Below are 26,325 nucleotides of genomic sequence, written 5' to 3'. Positions count from 1 at the left end.
AAAATCACTAAAATATTTTGCATCACCATAAATGAAACGTAGATGTACCATTGTTGCAGAAGTTTAAGTTGTTTCCGTTTGGCGAGTATGTTCTTCTTCCAAATTAGGCGTCGATCTAGATGCATACCAAGATATTTAGCATCTTCTGCTTGGGGGAGTTGTCAATTATTGATATAGACTTGTGGACATGTTCTACCGAGCGTGAAAGTTATATGAGTGTATTTCGTTTCGTTGACTTTAATACTCAATGTCTTCAGCCACATTTGTATTTGATTTAGGTATGTTTGTAGGTTGATTGGTGCTATGGTTATTAAATAATCAACAAATTTGGAAGCATTTACTTCCTTCTGAATCAACAGAACTGTTAATTCAATAGAACATTTTTAAAATTAAAAAACCATTATTACTCCGCGATATGATTACTCTAACGAGATATCCGCCTCTGGTTCACAGAATCGCGATGATATCATCGCATCATTATTTTGGCATTATTTCGGTACAGGAACATGTAGGGGCCGAGGTGGAATACGCACCGAACAATCGGACAAATCGATTCGAGCGAGAGGTATTCGGGATGTTACGTAACAGTCCGTCGGTCGGTGTCCAACGAAAGCTTATCGCAAAAAAAATTAAATCGTCTGATCGTAAATCAACTTCGACCTTTTATGATGATCATCGAATAGAAACGACTTTGCATTGTTCGGCGAGGTTCGTCCGCGGAATTTTACCGAAATGCATACAATAATTCAGACGTAACCACTTAGAACGAAAATAGCGAATACGTAAATGACAAAAAGTTAAATAAACACGATTTAATTATTTTGTTGGTTCTTTTTTCTCAGAGTCAAGTTTCGCGTTCTGTTAAATATTTAATGTTTTTATGCTTATAAGGCACGGTACTTAATTATAAAGGGATGTTCTAACTACGTTTTGGTGAATGCGATGATTCTGCAATTAAGATACATATAATATACTCAGAATCCCATTATTATTGAGGATTTTAGGTAAATAAACAGTACTGCTAGTTCTGTCAATCAAACTATAGGGTCCTAAAAAGGCGACTGATTTGGTTTGGAATAACTGAAAATGATTGAAAAGATTATTTTAACTTGACCTAGTGTGGGTTCAACAGTCATGCTATGTTATCTCAAAAGCAATCGCAAAAGCAATTTAAAAAATACTGTAATTGGACAAAGTTCAATAACAAAAGAATTAAAAGACTAGCATAGATCTTATCAATTTTACTCATATCAATTAACAAGTTGTTTTAATCTGCCAATACATTCTTACAGAAGCCTCTCCTAGATGCCTCTGACTGATATAAAAATATTCCGAATTCGAAAATGACGCGTCATCCACCACGTTAACTCAATAAATCAATAAAAATGTAAATCAAATCCATGGAATAGTTTTTGGTATGCGTAATATATACAAATAGTAAAAAGTTAAAAATATCTTACATTTCAAGTCCATCAAATTACTAAAAATGAAAAACTTTAGATAACGATCAGTCAAGGTCTGAACGTTTTAAAAGAACTTAATAAATGTGTAAATGAAATACGTAAAATAGTTTTTTCTAGGCATAATATATACAAATAGCAAAAAATTAATATCATCTCACATTTCAAGCCATTCTAATAGTACAAAAAATGAAAAACTTTGGGTCACAACCCTTAAAGGCTTGAACATTTTAAAAGTACTCATTAAATTTGTAAATTAAATGCGTGAAATAGTTTTTCCTAGCCGTAAGATCTACAAATAGTAAAAAATTAATAACATCTCACATTTTGCCCCCATCTAATATTACTAAAACTGAAACTCAACTAACGTGTACATCAAACGCATAAAATAGTTTTTGCTATATATAAGATACACAAACGGTAGAAAATGAATCTCATCTCATCTCACACTCCGAGAAAATCTAATATTACTAAAAATGAAAAACTTCGGATAACAACCACTCCAAGTCTGAAATTTTGAAAACCCAAGAAATTTGTAAACAAGGAAACAAACTTGGCGTCCGTCTCTTATCATCGACGATTTTTTTTTGTCGATTTTTCGGCTGGGCGAAACTTTCACGGCCGATCCGGATATCGGAGAGATATAACGGCCCGGCTGGTTATTAACTTTTTCAGCTTTTCGTTTTCGTTCCATCGCATAGATTTGCGAACAGAAAAAATCCACATTCCTTGTGCCAAGCGATGATCGCTCGAGTCGAAAAGTGACGGGTCGATACGGTTTTTTCTCCCGTTTTGGTCCGCGTCTTTCTTTTGTCTTTTACGTACGCTCTCATTTATTAATAGCTTCCTACGAAATAAACAGAGGAGTTTAGCAGAACGAATTTCGTTGGTAAATATTATTGTGACCTAGTGGGTCGCTATAAAAAATCTAATTTACTGAATATAATCCAACAAAATTAGAGAATTAAGTGGCAAATTGTTGCAACATTCACCTTCCTCTACAGATTTAGATCCTCCTGATATCCGACTAATCGAAGAGTCAGTAGAATAAGTGTCAAACCATGGATCAACTTAAACAAATAATGAGGGAAATTAAGCGCCAAAATACCCCTAGGTGTGATCCAATCACTGGACACATTCTATAAAAAATAACATAACAACGCACAAAATTAACAACAATGCAATGTTATGGTCCTTCCACTTCCCTAGGGTTTGGAAAATAGCTGTAATGATCCCCAAACCTGAAAAAAATAGAAGAGGTCACCTCCTACCGATCTATAAGTTTAACACCTGTAATAAATATAATGAACTACATCAGTACATATAAGAAGTAGGTCCAGTATTGGCACTGACCACAAAAATCACTATTATAGCATCTCATGAGGAGGACCCAATAATAGCGTCAAAGAGACTCAAAATAAATCTTTAATACAACTGTGGTTGGAAAATATACCCATGTAAGTTTTATCCTACAAAGAAGAACATGTCCACCAGTTAATAATATTATATAATTCAGATTTTAGACAACAAAACAACTAATCCAAATATATTGGCTCGCGGGACATAATTCAAAACTGTCCTTAGATAACAAGATATCAGTACTTAGGTCCATTTGATATGGGCACTTCCAGCAAACCTAATATAACCATATTTACAAAACAAAGGATCCTAAAGAAAGGTTACCAAAACATAGCTAGTATAATTCCAAGTGTTTGTGTTAAGTACAATATCAACAAACAACAAAGATATAGTCTTTAGAGCAAGGTTAAAAGTAAGACACAGCGAACTTTTCTGAACTTGACATGTTGTATGATCATAAAGGTCAATGGTTTAATAAGGAACAACTTATTTAAGTTGCTAAGAATATGAACAGTCAATTAACAATGATAAGGTTTACATATCCCTAATTACATTATTATCGGAGAAATTTAGCTCAATGAGCTATAAAAAAAATAACAAGAATACTTGAATCACACATTCGACAGAAAAAATGCATGACGAAGTGATGTCATCAAAGAAGCTGAGTGACGTGTATGACTAGCAATCCTTTTGTAAGAATATGACGCAACACCAGTAAATGAATGGGGGTAAGGAGGGAAGGTGGTGAGAATCTAAGGAAAATGTTATTAAAATTATCAAAATTAATACCACTCAATTGTAAATGTCCTGTAAATGACTTTTATATTCAAATATTTATGTTGTTATATATGTTTAATCAATTCTTTTAACTCCAGAGATTAGTTAGTTAAGCCATCCTGATCTAAAATAGTTTCTTTCCAATATCGGTGTTTCCAGTTCTTCAACTTGATAATGAAATAACAAAACGCTAGAGTATTATGGGCAATAAAATATGGCGAACTATCAATTTATTTCAAAATACTATTTTATTTGGAAGAAGAGACGACTTGTTACCGACGACTTTTTATTTATTAGAAAACAGACCAAACCTGTTTGTCTGGATTTGACCTACAGTTTAACGTGGGCTCCTCAAACCACGTTCCTCGGCATTAAGCCTACCGACTGGCGAGTGACCAACTTGGGAATCATCCCAGAATACATCCGGTCTTACCCAGTGTGGTTACTGGCGTGACTGGGATAATTTTCCTTGTCGGATTTTGCACTGTTGCCTAGGATAATCACAAATATTAAACAATTACAAACATAAATTTACGACCATGCCCCCAGAAGGATTCGAACCCGCGACTATCGCAACAGCAAGTGGACCGTCCTTTCGCTTTTACCACTGCGCCAACCAAGCCGGCTTCCGTTAAATTTGTATATATCAATATTAATATTACATACATCAATAGTGTTTGGAGCATTCTAAGTACATGAAGTCTGCTAGATCAAAAAAGTTAAGTAACAAAAGAATAATTTAAACTTACACGTTATTTCTAGATTTCATAAATATATGCGATTCTGTTACTTCGATGTTAAAATATACCATACTTGACATCAATTTTCTTTTATTTATTTCATCTTCATTAATATTTAGTCTATATCACTTGAAAACTGTTATTTAAATACAAAAAAGTCGCCATATTTCTTATAAATAACTGATGTTAGACAAAAAGCAAAAGACATTAGAACCAAAATAAAACAACTATATTGGTTAGTCGGAAGATACTCTCAACTTGATATAAAATCAAAGAGGTTGAGTTATAAGAAAATCATAAAACCAATTTGGACCTATGAGGTTGCACTAAAAATTCTAATCAACTAGTCATTCAACGCTGTCAAAACAAGGTTTTATTGATTGATTACCAATGCTTATCGATACGTAACCAACGAAGAACTGCACGATGACCTGGAAATCAAATGGATTTGCGAAGTTATCCAAGATTTCGTATTGAAATATGAAAGAAGATTATTAAATCATACTAACGTGGAAGCAATACAACTGCTGGACAGCGCGCAGGATGTCAGGAGATTGAAGCGAACCAAACTATACGAACTTATATAAAAGTGTCAAGTGTATTTAGCGTAAACTATAGCTATAAGTTATTATGCGAATTAATCCAAGTACAAATGAAAAGTAGTAATAAATTAACTTATAATTAAGATTGTACTAAGCGTATCTAATAAAGATGTTATAAAAAATTATTTCTTATAAATCTTTAAAATAAAGATCTATATATAATTGGAAAACCTATTTATGATAATAAATAATAATATATTTAATTCTGTACGTGGCGAAATAAGCAGTTTTAGTTCTACAGAGCGGCATGTACAACTGAGGTGCAGTTTTTTTGCCAAATTAAGGTTGAAATTATCACATTTTCTTTCTGTTTGCATTCGTATACAAATAGCGAAGAGCGAGTTTCTAAAAAATGTAGACCGACCAGCAGCGGAGCAGCGCGACTGCTATCTCCGCCCGGGACATTTAGCGATCCCGACACAATGTTGCTGTGTCAGTGTTGCGTCTTCGAAATCAGCGATCGGCCTGGGTAAAAGCGGACATCCTTGGAAGGTCGTTCATGTCGATGACCCGGCCAGGTGACCTTGACCGTTGGCGACGCTCGAAGACGCCGACAATACACCGGGTATCAAAAAATTCGCGACCAATCAACCAATGGGAGTCGAACACGACCGTGGGTCGGTCAGAAAAGAAAAACGTCCTGTAAAAAAAGGACGCGGACGCGAAAATAAATCGACAAGGCATAATCTCCGGGAATAAGATGAAACCAGGCGGAATACACTGCTCAACATGTGTATCGGATCAAGTTGGCGATGTCTATATAAATAAAAATTAATCGCCGAAATGTATGTACCTAAGCGCTTGTAACTTCGAAACCATTGCGCCAAATAGGATAATTTTTTTTGTGTTGGTTATCGTCAGGTGTATACAAAAAATAGTAAAAAAACATACGGGAAAGTATTATACCTTAAAATCTCATAAAATAAATAGAGGGTCATAGACTGCCAGCTTGACTTTTTTTTTAATTCGTTTAAATCCAGATAGAGATCACAAAACATAGAAATATAGAATGGGAACTTAAACAACCATGTTTTGCGCGTCTGAATCACTAGAAGGTCGGGGATGACAGATTTTTTGCTTTCGATTTTTGAAATTTTAATGAAATTTGTTATAACCTTATTTTTGTAGCATTTAAGATAAATATTATTTGTTCAAATGGTTCAAATAAAATTAATTATTCTCCAACGGATTCTGCTCTAGCGCAAAAACGGTCTTTAAGAGTAAACAATGATAAACTTCTTATGAAGGATTATGCTTGATGCAGGATATCACATCAAGCTTCCGTACAGGGAAGTTTAATATTTGTTTTTCAGACCGACCGGATAATTGCGGACCCAAATGTGGAAGATCACTGCTTAACTAAAATGCAATTCCTTATTTTAATTTTAATAGTAGGTCTTTCATTAAAATCTACATTGATATGAAATGACTATTGACATGAAATACATAACATGTGTATATTCATAGATCATTTTCCTTACCTAACCGAAAAAGAAAAATAAGGCTACAAGTTAAATATTAAAATCAGCAGTTGTTTAGTCCACATTAGAATCTTCAAAAGAACTAGAAGTACAAACATAATATTATTTTCAAAGGAAGTAAATTGAGAGGTTTATAATATAATATATAAAATGTAAGACATGTTTCTTCGCAGATGCTTTAGAAACAAACGATGTCCAGTATAAGAACCAGTCTCTTATACTGGACTATGTGGTAGTATTACAAGCAAGAATTGTTATATTGTATGTATATATATATATATATATATATATATATATATATATATATATATATATATATATATATATATACATGTTGTGTATTTTTGGGTGCGAACCTATTTTTAGAATATTTTATGTATTGGCAAAATAATAAAAACCGAAACAAAAATTCTCATTGAGATATTATGTCAGCAAATGATGATGTTTTTCTAACAATTAATTGTGTACAGTATTCTGATGTCAATGTAATAATAATTAGATGCTTCTTGTTCTGATGGATGAAACAAATAAATAGAATTGCAACGAGCAAAAATGAAACATTTTGCGTTCTTCAAATAATATGGAGTCCAATTAACGCCAAATAATTGATTTGCTTGAAAAATGGACTAACATGTTTTTATAACTCATAATAATGACAAAAGTTAAGTAATAAACTAAGAAGAAACTAGATTTAAATAAATTGACTCATATTTAAGGTCTAATTCCTTTTAGTTACATATTTCTGTCGGCTGTGTATTTATTGATTCATACATTGGGTATATTTGAAAGTTGAACGCATTCTTCCAAACCTTGTTCATTAATAATTGGAAAAAATATGGAAAGATAACAAAATAGAGGTGCTTTAAGTGTATAAACATCGAACTTGGCGACAAAGCTGATGAAATTATTCAAAAAGCCCAACAAGATATCATAATCGATATTATCGATATTGGTATAAAGACATTTACACAAATATGGCTACAAAAAAAGGCCCGATGTGTAGTTCCCTCATATGTAGAGCGCAAAAAGCATGAAATTAAAACACAGAGTTAATATATTTTATGCGAATCAGAAAACTAAATATATCAAGCCATGTCTGAAACCTCTAATAACCGATTCTTAATTTTCTCGATTTTCAGTTTTCAAAATAAGATAAATAAAATGATTTTCCATATAGTTTTACATTTTATTATCGTCAAGAAATGAAAGTTGGTATATGATGGTGATTGCAAAACAGAAGACAAAGTCCACTTTGAGAATTTTTATTTAAATGTTGTGGAGATTCGAAATTAGGCTCCAAGTGTTATGAATCAGCGCAAACCACATTGCAAGTTCATTTGCATCAAGTAAAGATTTGGTAGGCTTTTATGACAAAGGTGCGATGCATTTTGAACAAATGATTGACCAACAATTGAATTACAAAAGATAATCTTCACTACATTTTATTGTGACAGTACAAAACCTCGCGTCTTTCGTAATTTTAAGAATTTCATAATACGAATACTTAACATAAATGATGCAGCCAGATATTCAAGATTAACAGTGCAAAAATAAACTGAATGAAAAGATTCGTTACGTGTTTTCAGGTGTAGGATTTCATGCATTTTTTACTAACAGATATCGCTGATCAAAATACACGGAAGCATCTAATATCATTGTTGCTCATTATAATTTAATGTTTAAGCATTTAGAAAAAATCAATAACAACTCACATACAGAAATATATTAGATGCCTGAAAAAATCTTAGATTTCTTCAAATCAGACCCCTTAAAAAAATTAATTCATTAAACAATCAAGACAATATATCAACAATAAAATAAATAATATATTATATGAAATGATTTTGGTATATATGGATTGTTTGATTAGCATGGAGTAAGAAAAACTCTTTTGTCTGGGATTGTAGAACAAGGATTAAAAAAAGAATGTCTTGTTTGGCCATCAAAAGCAAATTATACTGTACTGTACTGTACATAAAGCATTAGCAGAAATGTTCAAGTACCACTACTAAGAGATTAAACAAATACTACCATAAAAAACAAGGAATTAAATTGATTTAAACACCAACCCAAAGAAAAAGCCCAAGGACAATCGTTTAAACAACACAATTCAAAAACTACAGAAAGCTTATTCAATTCAAAGTGATGTCATCAAGGAAGTTGAGTGACATCTATGACTAGCTAATTATACAAGAACATAACGTATCAATGCAAAAAATGAATAGGGGACAAATGGTGAATTTTTAGAACACATCCGAAAAAAAGTTTTTAAATTTTCATTTCCAGAAACAGCGGCAATAAATATTACAAAAAAGATACAGAAAGAAGTATATTGCACGATTCCTAAGTGAAACATTTCCAAAAAAAAAACATACACACATAAGTACAATTCGAGAAAAAATTACAGAAAAAAAATTGTAAAAAAATGCCAACAGCTAAGATCCAGAAAAAAATAGATGAAAATAATTGGGCTAGCAGTGATACAGAAAAGGCCGACATCTCAGAGTATTTAAAAAATATCTTTAAATCCTTCTCGTATGAGCTATATAAAGATGACAAAAATAAAATTACGTTTCCTAAATTCGCGATTTTAAATGGATTTACCACATAAAAAATTCACCGACAAAGGAGCTCAACAAATAATAATCAGAGAGGTTGAATGTAAATAAGCACCTGGATAAAGGGGTAAAATTATTAACATTCATATTCAATGATATATTAGGAATGAATTATTTTCTTAGCATCTGGAAATTAACTGAAATAATAATGATTCTTAAATTAGGAAAAACTTATAACCAAATAAATGTGGACTTAAATGCCAAAAGATATTGCTCAGCTGCGTCTCTAGACATATATCAGGCCTTTGACATACGGGATTGCTGATTAAATTAAAGAAACTTCTACCTCACCGAATGAACACACCGAATTACATGCAATATCAGGGGTTACGCAAGGTAGTTTATTGGGTACAGTACTATATCTTCTGTACACAGTTGATCTACCTACAATAAAAATAACCACTGTGGCAACATGCGCACACGACACAGCAGTCTTAGCCTCTCATGAAGATCCGGCTTTAGCATCAATGAACCTACAAACACACCTAAATCAAATACAAATCCCCGTCTACCCACCAGTCCATATCAATAATTGTTAACTCCCGCAAGCAGAGGATGCTAAATATCTTGGTATGCATCTACATACTAACGCCTAACTTGGAAGGTCGCCAAACGGAAGCAACTAGGGCTTAAACTCTACCATATATATTGGCTGATCTGGCGCAAATCCACGTTATCATTAGATAACAAGATATAATTGTATAAATCTATATTTAAGTTTACTTGGTCATATGGAATCGAACTATGGAGAACCGCTGGAAAGTCTAATAAATCCACCATACAACGGTTCCAAAACAAAGTCGCCTTTTCTGTCCCTATATCCCTATGTGCGCTTAAATCTTTAAAACTACGCAACGGATTTTGATGCGGTTTTTTTCAATAGATAGTGTGATTCAAGAGAAAGGTTTATATGTATAATACATGCATAATATACTAAGGCAACATTGCTAATTTTAGAGGTTTCTAACGTGATGTCGTAAATTAACCTATTTTTTTAGGCTTATTTAGCAATTAGCAAAAACGCTGCCTAACCCTACGAGTTAGATCAAATTAATGTACTACAGTATTGTACATCATAAAAAGGTCTACAAAAAAGTCCGCGATGGTATATGTTTATCTTTTAGGGATAACCCACATTAACCATTTTTATTGTTTACTTTTTACGTGAGAAAATGGCTTATTTACGAAGCTATTTTAAGCAATACGGCATTAATCCTTATCGAATTGAGTACCTTAAATACAGTGTGCAATTAATATAGATCAATATGGTTCCTTACAGCATGTAAATTAAACAAATATTTTCGGAGATATTACAAATTTAAAATTTGCGTTTAAAAATGTGTAATGTAATAAAAATTGTATGAATTTAGATATTCCAAAGATAGCAGGAAATCTTCATAGTAAGTATAGGGGAAGAGGAATTGTTTTACTCCAAATTTAATGCGTGCAGGCCAAGGGCAGTAATGAATGAACCAAAAATACTGGATCGATTTTAATCATGTTTTCATTGAGTGACATAGGCATATATATTTTATGGCCGTGCAAAGTCGGAGCGGGCCGCTATGTTTTTATATACAACGTTCATATTTTTTCTGTAGTGTATTTAATTTAGTATCAGCATTGCACCCGTGCGAAGCCGGGGCGGGTCGCTAGTTTCAAATAAAGTGATACAACGCGATATTCCTCTAGAACCAATAACGAGTGTTTCGTGTGTGCTTCGAAAGAGTGTCAGTACATGGCAATGTACTCGCTAATCATCTAAATATGCGAAGTGACAGTGAAGTACGAAGCCTAAAACGTCTAACACCATCCGATCTGATTATTGCACATATATAGACTTTAGAATAAGCTTTAAAATAAGACTAATTAATAAAAACAGTATTTTGTGCAGATCACTTAGTGAAGTAATTTTCTACATTCCATGTATAAATAATATAAGCATAACAAATACTTATATCCTCTGGGCAGATTGTGGAACTACTAATAGTAATAATAATAATACTGAAAAAACTTTCATTTCCACTAACTCTCCTGAAGTATAATAAAATTGCATGGAGATGAATTGCTTTAGGATAATCCTTATATAGTTATTTACTTTAATTTTTAACAATATTTTGAAATATTTTGACGACTTAGCGAATTAACCCTGCAGAAGGAGTCTATATAGAAGAAATAAATGACGTTTTCAGGCATCTAAGACATTTTTGTATGTGAGTTATAATCTTCTTTTCTTTCTAAATATTAAACATTAGATTATAATGAGCTGTAATAATATTAGGTGGTTGTATGTATTTTGATCAGCGATAGATATTGAAAAAGCGAATAAATGAATTAAAGGTTAGGGATTCAACGATTTAAAAGTAGTGATTATGACATCTAGGACAAAGAACGACCAAAACAGTTTGAAGATAACGAACTTCAAAATATATTGGATGAAAACCAGCTTGTACTCTCAAAGAACTTTCAGATAGCTTAGTAGTTGATAAAGCGGCAATTTCCAGATAACTGTATGCGATGGGAAATATGTAAAAACAAGGGAAACGCCACTACAAAAACTACTACACGAATTGACTGAAAGGTTTGTCTTGGTTGCCACAAGTATCCTTTACTGACGGGGAGTGTAAACGTCATACGTCATTTAATTTGTTCCGTTGCCAAACCAGCACCTTTTTATCAGCACGATATCGTCATGTTGTCAGAATGATGGGAAAAGTTGTTGAAAATGAAGGAAAATATCTTGATTAATATATGTATTAATATATACAGAAAATCAGTACATTTGCAGTACATTTTTATAAGAGTTATCTGATTGCCAGAAAGACACTTTTTCGGTTGAGCAGTCATTCGCACCCCGACCGAAACGAGAGAAAAAAGACGAGTACAACGCAAATAATGATGTTGGTGCCATTAACTTTTGGGCTGTTCATCTTTTTCACCGTCGTCGCTGTCCAGCGAATTGGGAGTGATAAATCGGCGAGATTTAAAAACCGTGGGCAGAGCGTGGCGGGCTATTTTTAGCCGAACGCAGAAGGGTCATCGACGTACCCTAAACGAAAACAACAAAACGAAGCCACGATTTAAGACCGACACTTGTTTTCGGGACGTCAGACTGGTACTACGGCACCAGGCAAATTGATTTCGAACCATCCAAATTAAATATAATTCTTCGTTGGTGTGTTCGTGTCCAAGGTAAGATAAGTTGGGTAAGCTATAATGAAGATAAATCAATTGAAACTTTGAAACAATTGAAAAGACAGATACAAGGTCGTCAAGTACTCAATAATCCATAACAAAGAAAGTGTTATTAACGTTTTAATTAATGACAAAAAGATTTACTTAAGATTACATTAAGACGTTGCTATTGGGAGGTCGAAGACATTTTCCTCGGTATCACCTCGTACAGTTCACATCTCTCTTATAGTAATAATAGTCTTTTACATATTTACGTATTTATTGTAATATTCATTGTCTTACATAATATATGTCGTTGTCCTATTTTATATTTTTATTCTTTACAAAAGTATTTTAATATAGGTGTTAAACCAGCTCAACTATTTTCTATCCATTCTAAATTTCTAACATATCTGATTTGTATAATACTTTGAATTAGATGGGTTCTATGGCATCGACTATAATATTTTATTTTGGAACCACTCAATGATGGCTAAATTAGAGTGCATAGCAGGGTATAGCAAATTGTGCAAACTGTATAGCGTTGCGATTGCCAATTTATCAAATTCACCGTAATCCAAGTCCAATCCGCCTTTTTTCTGTTAATTACATCTTACATTAGATATGCTTAGTAAAATCTTAATTTACCAATTGATTTATTACTACTCTTCTGTTGTACTTGCATTAATACACAAGCAAGGTTTTTGCTACAGCCTTAGGCAGATATCTCTTCAAACTCGATCAAACCCGATCAAATACCCCAAATTGGGGAGAAAAAAATAATTTCATGATATGGAATAAAGTGTAATGTTACGAATTCTAATATTACATTTTTTCCATATTTGTGATGAAAAGTTATGTAATGTATAAAAGTATTGTAATGTATAAAAGTAATTTGCCATACTTTCTGCAGCTTTTAATTTAATGTATATTTCGCCTAAGCCTAGAAAATGCCTCTCACTGATAATAGAAGAAGGCACAAGCGGAGTCAACACAAAAAGTAGTCCCAATTACAACATTAACACGTCTAAAAATATCAGTGAGCATGCGATAGCATTACCAATAACGAAACAATGCATATTTCAATAATATTATTGTTAAATAACCTATAAAATTCCCCCCAACGCCTTTATTTCAAGTATCAAAAATAAAATGAGGCTATTAAATTCTTAAGCATGATTTAAGATGATAACGAAAAAATCAAAGACGCGACTGTAGAGCAGATTAAACCTAGCAAAAAACATAAGATCTTACCGTATCAGGTCGGTTTACATATATACATATCTCAGTTGATTGAAACATAACTGTAATATTGATAATTCTCAGATGTTCTTCAGGGAAGCTTACTTATGTTTGAGATATTCTGATATATCGTGTTGCAGATTACGTAAAAAAGCAAATAAAGAAACATTACTACATAATAATTGTAAACGCATTAATACCGGAAATTGTATAACATTTGATATCTTAAAGCTTATGGGTGGTTCTTTTTGGGACAACCGCCTTTTAATGGGATTGGTTGTCGTTTATACATCTTGTGTTGGTATTGAACATATCACTGCTCCATTCGTCAATTTTATAGAACTTAGTTAAATGATGTTATGTACCAGATGTACCGGAAAAGTATGCAATGTTATGATTTGATACATATGTCATTTTATGTAATAGAAATATACCTTTTAATCAAAAGAAAAAGGCTCCTAAAAGTCGTAATTTGTTAGTTGAAACTTACAACGTGTTCGTGTGAGGCATGTGTACCTTCAAAATATGTGAGGCGAGTTTTGGAAACTTGAAAAAAAATGAAATTAGCGATTTCGATGTGTAAGAGAAAGAACATTCTGAGAGTCCGAAAAACTTAGAAGATGCGAAACTCAACAAGAATTGACAGAAGCGTTAAATGTGGCCAAGAAATAGTTAGCGAAATGGAAACTCGAAAAATTGTACGTGAAATGGTGAAAAGTCATTTCTGCATCGAACAGTGACCGGTGATGAAAAGTGGATTTATTTTGAAAACCCTAAGGGCAAAAATGCTTGGTTATCACCTGACGAAGCCGGCCGATCGACTCCAAGGCTAAATCTTTTTGGTCGCAAGATAATGCTTTATGTTTGACGGAACCAGAGTGGCATGGTGTGTTACGAACTGTTAAAACAGCTAATAGTGAAAGAGCAGCATTTCGTCAATTTCGAAGAAGCTAGAAAATGCCTCGATGAATAGTTTTGCTCAAAGGAAAAAAAAATTTTTTGGGATGGCATCCATAAATTGCCCGTAAGAGAATTAAATGATCAATGCTTTGAATTGATAATTTTTTTCATTTTCTTGAAAATTATATAGTTTCTTTTTCGAAAAAAGCGGTAATGACTTTCAGGTACATCTGGTATATATTACACTGGACAGACATAAATATATATATATATATATATATATATATATATATATATATATATATATATATATCTTCTACTTCTACCATCTGCAGAAACCCGTACTTACATTCCCCTATCCGATTTCAGAGAAAGTTGCAGTCTTGTCGGCGTTAGATCCTCATACCACACCAATCCGAACAAAATTTCCCGGATCACGCCCTCTGGTTGTCCGAATAAAAATCTGTATTCGTCGTATGTGTTACGAGGAAATAAAGAAAAAAAAAAGATTTTCTCGCCGCTACCGTTCGGTTTTCGCAAAACCCTATCGAAAGATACGGCAGACAAATACCACCTGACTTTTTACACTTTTAATTAAACGATGTAAACTAGCCACGGTGTTTACCGTAAAATACGTTGGGTTATAAATAATGGCGGACGTTTATTGCCGCGAATGCCTCCGTAGTTTCCCATATCTCTAGGCGGCATCCATAAAAATCGAGATGGCGCGTACGCCACGCAAAAGGAAGGATGTAGTTTTGGTTGAAGACCGAGCCGGGCTCTGAGGAAAACCGATGACGGTGGAATTTTAATGTGATCCTCCGACGGACGAACGAGAAGGTAGTCGTGCCTACTAATCCACTGTGGCAAATCGGCGGGCATGTGCTGAAACTCGATCGCTATGCTCCCTGAAGTCGAATGATGTAGTCGATGGCGCTACTAGAATTAAATCCATATGTTTTTTAGTTAGCCCTAACCCTCAAAAGATGCGTGTATAAATTTGACAGCTGTCGGATCATTAGTTTGTGAATTATAGCATTTTTAGTGAAGCGACTTTTGTTATTGTGAAAAAATGGATAAAAAAGAATTTCGCGTGTTGATAAAATATTGCTTTTTGAAGAGACCAAATACAGTTGAAGCAAAAACTGGCTTGATGCCGAGTTTCCGGACACTGCCCCAAGAAAATCAACCATCAGGTATTAGTATGCTAAGTTTAGATATGGTGAAATGAGTACCGAAGACGGTGAAGGCAGTTGACACCCAAAAGAGCTTGTTACCCACGAAAACATTAAAAAATCTACAAAATGATTTTGAAAACCCGAGTTTTTGCGTCGATATGTGACAATGGATAAAACATGGCTCCACCATTTCACTCCGAAGTCAATTCAACAGCCATCCGGGTGGACTGCACACGATGAACCAGCTCCAAAGTGTGGGAAAACGCAACAGTTGGCTGGCAAGGTTATGGCGTCTGTATTTTGGGATACGCATGGAATAATTTTCATTGACTGCCTTGAAAAGGGAAGGACCATCAACAGAGACTATTACATAGCGTTATTGGACCGTTTGAAGGACGAAATCGCAAGAATGTGCTGCTTCACTAAGACAATGCACCGTATCATAAGTCAGTGAAAACGATGATAAAATTCATGAATTGAATGAATTCAAGTATTCTCCAGATCTAGCTCCCAGCGCCTATTTCCTGTTCTCAGATCTCAAAAGAATGCTCGTTAGAAATACATTTTCGTCGAATGAAGAGGTGATCGCCGAAACTCAGGCCTATTTTGAAGCAAAGGATATATCGTACTACAAAAATGGTATCGAAAAGTGGAAGGGTCGCTATAATCAGTGTGTATCATCCTTAAAGGGAATTATGTTGAATAAAAAACACTAATTTTGCCAAAAAAATAAAACACATTTTTTTGGTAGTCCGGGGACTTTTCAATTGACCTGTTATAGTATGTTATTTAGTTAAATAAAGAAATAATATAAAGACAAAACGAAGCCTTATTGTTATCATGTTAACATATGTTTTAACTACTAAATTGCTATTTTAACAACAAAATATTTAATATTTTTTTCTGCAGTCCAAAAATTGCAAAGAAAAAAACTGACGAAACAGTTATTTCTTCACATGCGCGGTTATTCCACAGAAGATCAGTGAGCACGAGTAGATTTTTGTTGGACAATTAAAATTTCGATTGGACGCAATGCATAACCATTCGTTTAAGGCACGATAATGGTAATCGGTAGGCTTGTGGTAACGTTGTGTGAGCCAAGGGGAAATTAGTTCGATCAGTATTCGACTCCGGTAACTAGAACGAAGAGTCAGGCGAGTGCTATATAACAAGAGGAAACGGCAAAACCACTATCTGTTCAGCATGAGTTATTATCAGCGAAAATGGTCGTTTCGGAGCCACCGAATAGGAGGAATATGTCATGTTGCGTGAAAAAGTATTCCACAATCTTTATTGACCTATTAGACGTTGACGTTAAACTCATATTGTATTTGATTTGATTGCTTATTGGATTGTCATTAAACTAGGTAGTTCTAGGTAGTGACAACAATATTTTGAGTGAGGTTTTGAGTCATTCTGTACAATGTACATTCGCCAGCAATGGCACAAAATCAAATTCGATGGTAACTTTAACAAAATAATTAAAAGGAGCTCAGATTATCTCTAATACGAGGTATCTCTATCTCTAATATCTCTCTATTATGGTAAAAAAGGTTAAAAAAACGTTTAACAACAAACTCTGTAATCACTGTAACTTTTTCAGAATCCAGAAAAGTGAATATGGGCATTTTGTTGCTTCTAAAGTGTATTTGGAAGATTAAACTTGTGCTTACGGTATCGACGACAAAATTTACTGAACAAAATATATTTTGTTGAATCTTTGAACACATTTTAATTGAGGATACAAATTGGTGTTCACGATTGAACAAAATACAACACAATGAAATTATAGGAAAAATTGACGTAAATAATATAACCTCGAAATATTGGCAAGTATACATTTAAAATCGTATAATGCGTATCATTAACAAATTAATTTACATTAAACGGTCAATTACAATATCTATTAAAACAAAAATAAGAATAGACTTACAACTCTATTAATAAATAGTGAAACGAATATCTAAAAAATGTCCTTGCCGTGTCGTTCTACAATATATTAAGTATCTTGGGCATCATCCCAGATGTTGAACAAGTTTTCATACGATATGTGCTATATAACACAGGTGTTCTCGACAGCCCGACTATTAAATATTTTAATTTCAAACTAATATGGATATTTTGAATATAAAAATAGAAATCCCATAACAATATATTAAATGTAAATGCAATCAATTCTTTTTGTGTATATTATCTGTGTATATATTTGAAAAAAAACGATGGTTTCGTACAGTTCAAAGAAACGTTATCGCAGGGTCACTCCCTACTGCGGTTTTCTGCGTTAAAACTCATTAGATTAATGAATGCTAAATATATCATTCCAAAAAAGGGATTTTTTCTACTATGATTTAATGTGAATATATTGACAAATGATGGAATTGCGAACTAGTCTTCTAATGAACTTTTTGTTGTGGGCTTATGCCCAATACTGACAATAATTACCAACACAAAGCGATAAGAGCGAAAACAACTAAAAATGAGTATATAATTAATATAGGATAACAGTAGAAAATCGTATTGTAGAGGATGAACGATTTGTATGCATATATTTGTGTCTAATTGTTCAGAATATACATGAGAATTAGATTAGAATTTATGAGGAGATAATGAATACAAATTATTTTGCAGATATGGCAAATGCATTAGAGAGAATGCAGTTGTTACATCTAATTTTATAAATTTTATTAAGAAAATGTACCCAGGCGGTAACAGAACAGTAAAAAAGAAGTAATACAGCGATATCAAAATGACTTAACAACCAAAACAGGAATGAAGGAAACAAGAACTAAATGTAAAAAGGTAAATATGATCTCTAATAGATGTGAAAAACATTACCCGTATATACAATTGTTAATTAGGTGTATTACGCCTCCAAGGCGTGTATAGCGCTACATGAAAAACGCGTCTAGAACTCTACCTTGTAGGTGGTGGTAACCTACAAACTATTGTGGCTGTTTAAATCATTTTAATTTAAGTCCTTTTATATTCCTTAGATGTACTATTATATTAAAACGAATTATATTTTATAACATTTTTATTTCATTATTTTATTTTAGTTTTGTTACATGTTAAAAACAAAACGAACTAAAACTCAGAGTGGATGCAGCAACTCCCAAAATACCGTTTTTATAATATTTGCACTTTTATACCTTTATGGTGGTATTTTAGGTGTCTCTGGCAGATTGTAAATCAGTGTTTGATCAGATTTTGTTACCGCTACCTGGCCTCTGGTTAGTTTAGTTTATCTAGAACAGGGGACCCTTATAATTGGATATTGGTTGGAAGGAAAAGTGATTGGCAGATACAGAACGCTTCCAGAATAGGCGTGAGATACGTGCTACCTTAGATAAGGCATCCATTCACATCTTAATTAAGTTTAGTTTACTATTACACGACAAGTTTATCTAATCACGCAAAGTTATTATTCAAGTAAGATCGATTCCTATGATCGAAGAAAGTTCGGATAGTTCAATGTAACTGTAAGAATAATTATAATTTACGTAGCTAAGATATAGTTACTTTTTTTTCAAGTATAATAGTGACTACCCAAGGAACTAACTGATATCAGTTTCGTAAATCACTGATATCCTTCGTGACGACTTATTTTTTATTAATGAATTTTGTTTAATGAATTACACAAAGTTATTCAACTTGATCCTTCAAGCTGAATCGAATTGGCAGACAAAAGAGGCATTCATGGTCCTTCGAGCTGAATAGGCGGGTTATGGCTTATTTGTTAACTCTATTGAATCAGCGTTCCGAATATTATTTTATGAATTTCACCAAGTAATTCAACAAGGTCTATGGTACTGTTTGGTTTTCCCAGAAAGTTGTCAAACACTCCCTTGTGTACGTAGCAATGCAGCGCACACGGACATCTTTCGGTACCACCCAAACAAAACAGCCGATTTCGCGGCAGGTCGCCCTGTACATCGGACATAATTATTTAAATTTTGTCGGTCGTACCCGCCGATGAAACTTTCACCATTGCCACAAAACCGAACCGAGCACGCTCGCGACCAAACCCGCAAACGATGTTTCGATTTGCTTCTCTTTTTTCGTCGCATCTTTCTTTCTTCGGTTTCGGGTTCGTTTTCGACGATCCGTCGAAAAAACGGTCTCGGTACCACCGGCCGTACCAAGTACCGATATCGACGAGAGCGGAGGAGCGTGCCGATTTCGGCGGAATTTCCTGGTATCGAAATTGAATTGTGTGTGTGTGTGTGTGTTGTTTTTTATCTTCTTAGCGACCGCCTCTCGCAGCATCTCCCAGAACTGTCTTGTTGTTTACGCTTAGGAAAAGTACCGTCTGGACGCCGGTACCTTGAAATAGTTCGGCTCCGATTAAATTTCACGAAAAAAACCGACGAGCTGTTGTGATCTGATAGAAAGGAGATTCCTCGATGGAATTGTTAAATACAATTAATTGGTTGTCTGGCACCATTGTTTGAAAAAGCATCCGTAAAATTGTCATTGAAATCGCCATGTGCTTGTTAATGATGGTAGTACCATATCATACGAAATTTGAACGGGTTCTGTCGCTCAATGTCTGATATTTGATGTTTTTATTAATTACTAGGGTATTTAACGAGTTCGTCGAAATGAAATCGAAATTCATGGAAATTAAAATGAAAAAATGGATTTATAGCTGTAAAAATGTGTTTATTTTGTACTATTTACCTCATACCCATATGAATCATCATTATAGCAAATCTATGACGTTCATTTCTTTTTAATGGATATCGACTTCCACCAAATGACACAAAGTTCTGGAAATGCAAATGAAAACAGGGATTTATAGTTGTAAAAATACCTTTATTTTGCAGTATTTCCCTCATGTGACTCTGTGACATTTATTACCTCTTTCTTTTAAGGAAAATCGTATTCCACAAAATGAAACCGAAAGTCGTGGAAATGAAAATGAAAAAATGGATTTATAGTTGTAAAAATCTTATACGCTAGATGCTAAAACAACTGTATTGATGGAAATATATCTTTCTTCTGTAAACCAGATATCTTCCACTAATATTTGCCTCCAATTGGCCCAGAAGATTACAGCAATAATTTGAGTTAATTGCTTTACTAATATGGAAGTAATCCTTGAACAAAATTCCTTGTGATAACAATGCCTAAACGTATCAGTAGAGAATAATGATGAAAGACAATAACGATATCTAATAGCAATGATAAACTATGCTTGGCTTATGTCCTAACAATAACAATAATGACGTGCAATGTCACCAAGGGATAACGCGCGAGATCTACTGTCACTAAGGTTTGTAGGCCTCGCTAGGATTAAGCTGTATTTTTAAAATAAATAAACAAATTAACAAATGAACAGTACTGTTACTAGTGCACTCACTTCTCCAGCTCCAGCTATGATGGACGTGCAATGCGTACAAGGGAGAAAGCTAAAAGCCACACGCTAGATACGCTGCCATCAAGAGCCAGTAGAAACCACTTTCGGTGGCGTGTATGTATGCTTCAAATTATCCATAGATCATAACTATACATCAGAAACTTTGGCCACTATGGCATTAGCCTCTGGTTTATAAGATAGCCACAATTTATATTTACAGTTGCAACCATAAAACTATTACCTTTGATTTATAGTGATTATGAGTTATAATAATTAAATAAATAAATAGCGGAGAATGTTTAGAATAAATAGATAACTGAATAGATAAATGAATAGATGACTGAACAAATAAATGAATAGTGAAATGAATAGATAAATAGTTATATTAATAGATAAATGATCGGATAAACGATTGGGTAAATGAATAGAATTTAAAATAAAAAGAAAACTGGAATACTCTGTGAAAAACTCACTGTTTTGGGACACTCGGGTTGTGCCGCCGCATAAAACACTGTATAATCGACACGATTGAAAAACGTGTTACTTTGATGGTCGCGGCTGCATAAATGAACTTTCATAGAGCTCGAAAAGCCCTTGGGCATGTTAAGTTATCACATTTGGCAAATGCAGTTCTCAATTTTCCCAGAAACATAAAACACACCAATAAAATATCAAATTACCCTTAAAATATTATTTCCAACTCCTCGAACCACAAGTGTTTCTTTTTTGTTCGTTTTTTTATAGATGAATTTAAAAAATTATATTAAAAAATAACACTGTATAGTTCAGATCTGGTCTCTAGTGAAAGCAAAAGCCAATAATTCTAAGAAAAGGCTCTGCATAAATAGAGAAACGCTGGACTGGATATAACATCATTTAAAAAGATATATTTCGATGAATAAAGCTGTATTTTGTCTAAATATTGTCAGACCCAAAATTCTGTTGTGTTATTGAACTTCACAGCAGTGTAATATGTTCCAGGAAACGTCGAATAGCTAAATTAGATATGACCGTTCAATTTTGTTCGACAATTATATCGCATTATAACACTGACGAAAAAGTTCCATTTTTTCAGATTCGTTTTAATTATATCTTAACAGTACAGTGTATGGTTTTGTCGAACTCGGATCCGGCACATGCAACTCCCAACAAAAGAGTCAATTTAACCCGAGAGGTACTTTATTTTTAGTACCTTCCGTCGGCGCGCGGAAAAAAAAAGGAGAAAGAAACGGTATATATAATAATATGTGATCTCGGCTTTTTATTCTTCACATAAATAACCACGTCTTATGTCTTCGAAGACATAAAACAGTCCCACTGCCCATAGCGCCATCTATAAATAGCCGTGTACCAGAGGCATCCGCTGGTAAGACCCGCATTTGAAACGCCGATGCAATTTTACTAGAAGAGGACGGCACTACTCCGGGGGGGAAAAAACGCGATGGTCTATTAGTCGATTCTACGGTCCGAGAACGGGCGCGAGAGAGACGGCGCGACGATCGAAAGAAGAGGCGAAACGAGACGGAGAAAGAGGCGACGGGCTCTATATAATTGCGCTTTTTATTGTTTTTGCCGTAGCCAACCGCGATTTTTGCAGGTCAGCCGGCGCCTGGGCGTCGCTTTTCTTTTGTTTTCTTTCTCGTCGTTGCCGATCACCGATAACGGTCAAACGGGTAATTTTCTGGCTATTAAGCCGTCTCACGGTTGGTTTGGCGTTTTAGATCGCGCGCACGGCGCCGCGGGAGGGAGGGATGTGCGGTATTTTCTCTTTTCGGAATCTCGAGAAAATGCTCGGTGCAGAGACGCCGGCCAATTGATCAGGTCCGTCGGGTCGTTAAAATAATCTGCATGGCAAAACCCGTAGAGGAATCTTGATATAATGGTGAATGCGCTCGAGAATTTTTCGTTATTGCCAGAGAAAATATTGTCTTTCAAAATAACAGAGAACTCATGTTATTAAAATGTTTAATGGACTTCTCGCAGCAATTTGTAAATAAGTTTTAGAATTAGCATATAAAATTCGCCTGGTTGTCAAACGTCTGCAAAATTCTTGAAAACATTAGTAATAATAATTACAGGTTATATATAAATCGACAAAAGTTGTTTTGGCGTTTTGCTTGTTCTGAAATATTTTAAAATCAAATCTCTGAGCATTATTACTTACGTAGGAAAATGTTGAAGATATTGGATAGTCACAGTGAGGAAAAGATTACGTCTCTCTATCAGTTACTTCGAACAAGAACGAGATATATGCACTAGATGTACGATAAAATAAAATAAATTATTCTTGACAACATATTTTTGTTTGGCCATTTTATTTAGAATAGAGTTAGATTATATATCAGATCCCAAATTGACGCGGTAAAACCCAAAATTAATGCGGCAACATTGCAAAGTTTTGACATCATTGACATATTGACTGAACTATAGAGACTTTATAGGCAAATTTGGAGAAATGTTTCGCCACGTCCAATATCAAGAGGATACTACATTCAACGTATTACTTGTTTGAATCGCTATACTAAGAGCCGCAAATACATTTTATTGGTTCATTCGATTTCTATGGTGGGTTTGTTTTTACAGTGCTTTTAGGGTTTCTTCAATTTTAATTAAAATTAGTTCGTTATAATGCATATTCGCTCAAAAAAGTGTAGCTGGCTGTACAGAAAGCTAAATAAAGAGACATCGTTTTCCTTTTCGCCACTCTTTTTTTTAAATATATAGGGTCACGTAAGAAATCCAAATATACTGGATTAAACTGAATATGTGGCTAATCACTGTTTTCCTGGTATGTATACAACTATATATTTGTATACTTAACAGGTGGGGCAAAAGTTCTACTACCATTTTGATTGCGCGCCATATTGATTATGCGACGTTTAGCTCAGTTTCGCTTTAACCATTGTGTTGTGCAGATGTCCAAATTTTATTATGAACAAATATACGCCACAAGAAAGAGTGGAAATAGTGACAATATTTATTGAAATTAATCGTTCCATTATTGCCACTCAGAGGAAATTGAGTCAAAAATATCCTAATCGTCCAGTGCCTCACAAAACTACAAGTTATCGTTTACATGAGAATTTTTGAAAGTACGGTATGACAGCAGGCAGGCCTCGTTCTAGAAGACAATGGACGTCTCGTAACGCGAAAATGTGGCTCTGATGTGCGATAGTGTTCCAGAGTCTCCAGAAACATCAATTCGGAGACGTGGTTATCAGTTGCACACTTCCGCAAGCAGTTTAAGCGAATTTTGAAAACTGATTTGAAAATGTTCCCGTGTAAAATGCAATTAGTCCAAAAATTGCTACCGAGAGATCCTGATCAACGAGTTGAGTACAGTAATGCAAACCCAGCCTTAGGATCTGGTGAAATTGCAGTTTTTTCGTCTTAATTGATAATGAGTGATGAAGCCTAATTTCTTCTCAGTAGCCAATAAAAAGAACAATTTTGGGGAACACAGAATCCTCAATTAATCCATGAAGCATTATTGCATTCACTAAAAACAACTGTATGGTGTGGTATTCATGCTGGAAACATCATTAGTCCCTTTTTTTCTGAAAATGACGAAGTGTTGCATTTACTGTTACTGCTGAACGATACCAAGACATGATTCGAAATTTGCTTGTGCTTGAAATGGAAGATCAAGGACTAGAGGACATATGGTTTCAGCAAGATGGAGCCACAGCGCACACAGTTCGTGCAACAATTCAATTATTGAAAGATGTTTTTCCGCGAAGACTAATTTAGCGAATGGCGATTTAGCATGGCCAGTCCGATCTCCGGATTTAACAGCACAAGACTATTTCTTATAGGGTTTTTTAAAATCAAAAGTTTATGTGAATAAGCCCAAAACGATTCGACATTTTAAAGACAATATTCGTCACGAAATTGAAGAAATTCAGCCTCAGTGTTATACTGATAGTATTTTGTACATTTTCTTGGATCTACCACATTTCATAGCTAGCGCATCGGGAATATTCCCTTCTACTAACACTGCACAAGAAATATTTATTGGTAAAGGCAATAAAAAAAAATTTTAGTGAAACAAGGTTCCTTATGGCTAAAACAATGAAGAATTAAAAGGAGTTTCGAGTTAACATTGTTTTTTTTTTTGGATGGACTTGTTTGATAAGCGTTACACCTAAGCGTCAGGTGTAATGAAATCAACCATTACTGACTGGTATAACTTAAAGTAACCAAATAATATCCAATTTGCCAAAATGATGTTCACTCGATTAATAAAGTGATATCTAGCTTATTTATATCATAAAATATCTCAGACACTAGAAACGATATGTAATATATTTTATCATAATCTATATAATTCAATTAATAATCTACAAACTAATAATAATATATTACATGTATGGATTTTTCATTTGGATTTTCATTTTTCATTTGGAATTAATCTTATAAAAATTTACAATCCAACAACGATCCTTAGTGTGAATGTGACTAAATAATTGATTAATAAATATAATATGCAACAATATTCTGTTTTATTAACATTTTATAAAAACCCATTGCTTTAATACACAATGTCAAAAACGATCCTAATCTTGACTACTACAAAAATAATAAAATCCCAATATATACTTTCTTACCGCATTTTTTTACAAATATTATTAAAATGATAACAATACATTGCATGATCTAATTAAAATTAATCGCAAATATTAAATTAGCAATTACATAACTAAAAACAATGTTATTATTATCAAATCCAACATTCTGTTCATAATGCAAAATTTTACAGCTCGTTTTATCTTCTTCCGTGAGTCTCAACATTACTGTACAAGTTTGGCAACCTATGACTTGTGGTCTATTCATCATCTATTTTCAATACAAATTAAGCATCTTAGTTTAGTGCAGTGATTCATCTTAGATTAAATAATTTCAGAACAATAATATAAGTATGAAAATGAATCATTCAAGCTGGTGCATGAAGAAAAAGTTATAAAAGTAAAAAGCCCCAAAATATCTTGCAAAATAATATCGGCCGACTATATATCATAAAATCCATAAAAATCGACATGAAAACTAAATAAATAATAAATAATCCAGCAAAGCACATCCGCCAAATATTATACCTTTTGGTAATCCCAGGAAGTTGTGAAAAAATTATAAGTAGCGATGAACATTATCTTTAAAATTATTAACATAAATAATTATTTACAATACAAATTAGTTTACAAGGAATATCGCTCAAAATAAATTCACAGTAATTATATATATCTAACAACATAAGTTAAGGACTCATATCAGTAAATATAATCCCTTAATTCTATCACTAGACAATAAATACATTTAAAATCAACCCCTAAAATCGTATATTTACATTGCCCGATGTAGTTCCCCTTATAATAGATTATATCAAATATTTAATTTACGAAACATCGTTAAAAACAAAGTCTATTAACAGGATAACATTTTAA

General features: G+C 33.7%; 2 protein-coding genes across 2 annotated transcripts in view; one reads left to right on the top strand and one right to left on the bottom strand.

Annotated features, from left to right (window-relative positions):
- LOC143195631 (uncharacterized) overlaps positions 1-18,223 on the top strand; it is a 67,254-nt gene extending 49,031 nt beyond the window's left edge. The window contains exon 2 of the mRNA XM_076402923.1: positions 18,157-18,223. The gene's annotated coding sequence lies outside the window, so the exon portion shown is untranslated. The remainder of the gene's footprint in view (positions 1-18,156) is intronic.
- Src42A (Tyrosine-protein kinase Src42A) overlaps positions 1-26,325 on the bottom strand; it is a 125,528-nt gene that overhangs the window by 96,801 nt on the left and 2,402 nt on the right. The window lies entirely within an intron of this gene.

The sequence above is a fragment of the Rhynchophorus ferrugineus genome, unplaced genomic scaffold (genome assembly GCF_030347505.1).
Source record: "Rhynchophorus ferrugineus isolate W39M unplaced genomic scaffold, kcgeb_rfMv2 rfM4, whole genome shotgun sequence".
Classification (NCBI taxonomy): Eukaryota; Metazoa; Arthropoda; class Insecta; order Coleoptera; family Curculionidae; genus Rhynchophorus; species Rhynchophorus ferrugineus.
Note: the sequence above shows the minus strand (reverse complement) of the source record. Positions and strands in the feature narration are given on the sequence as shown.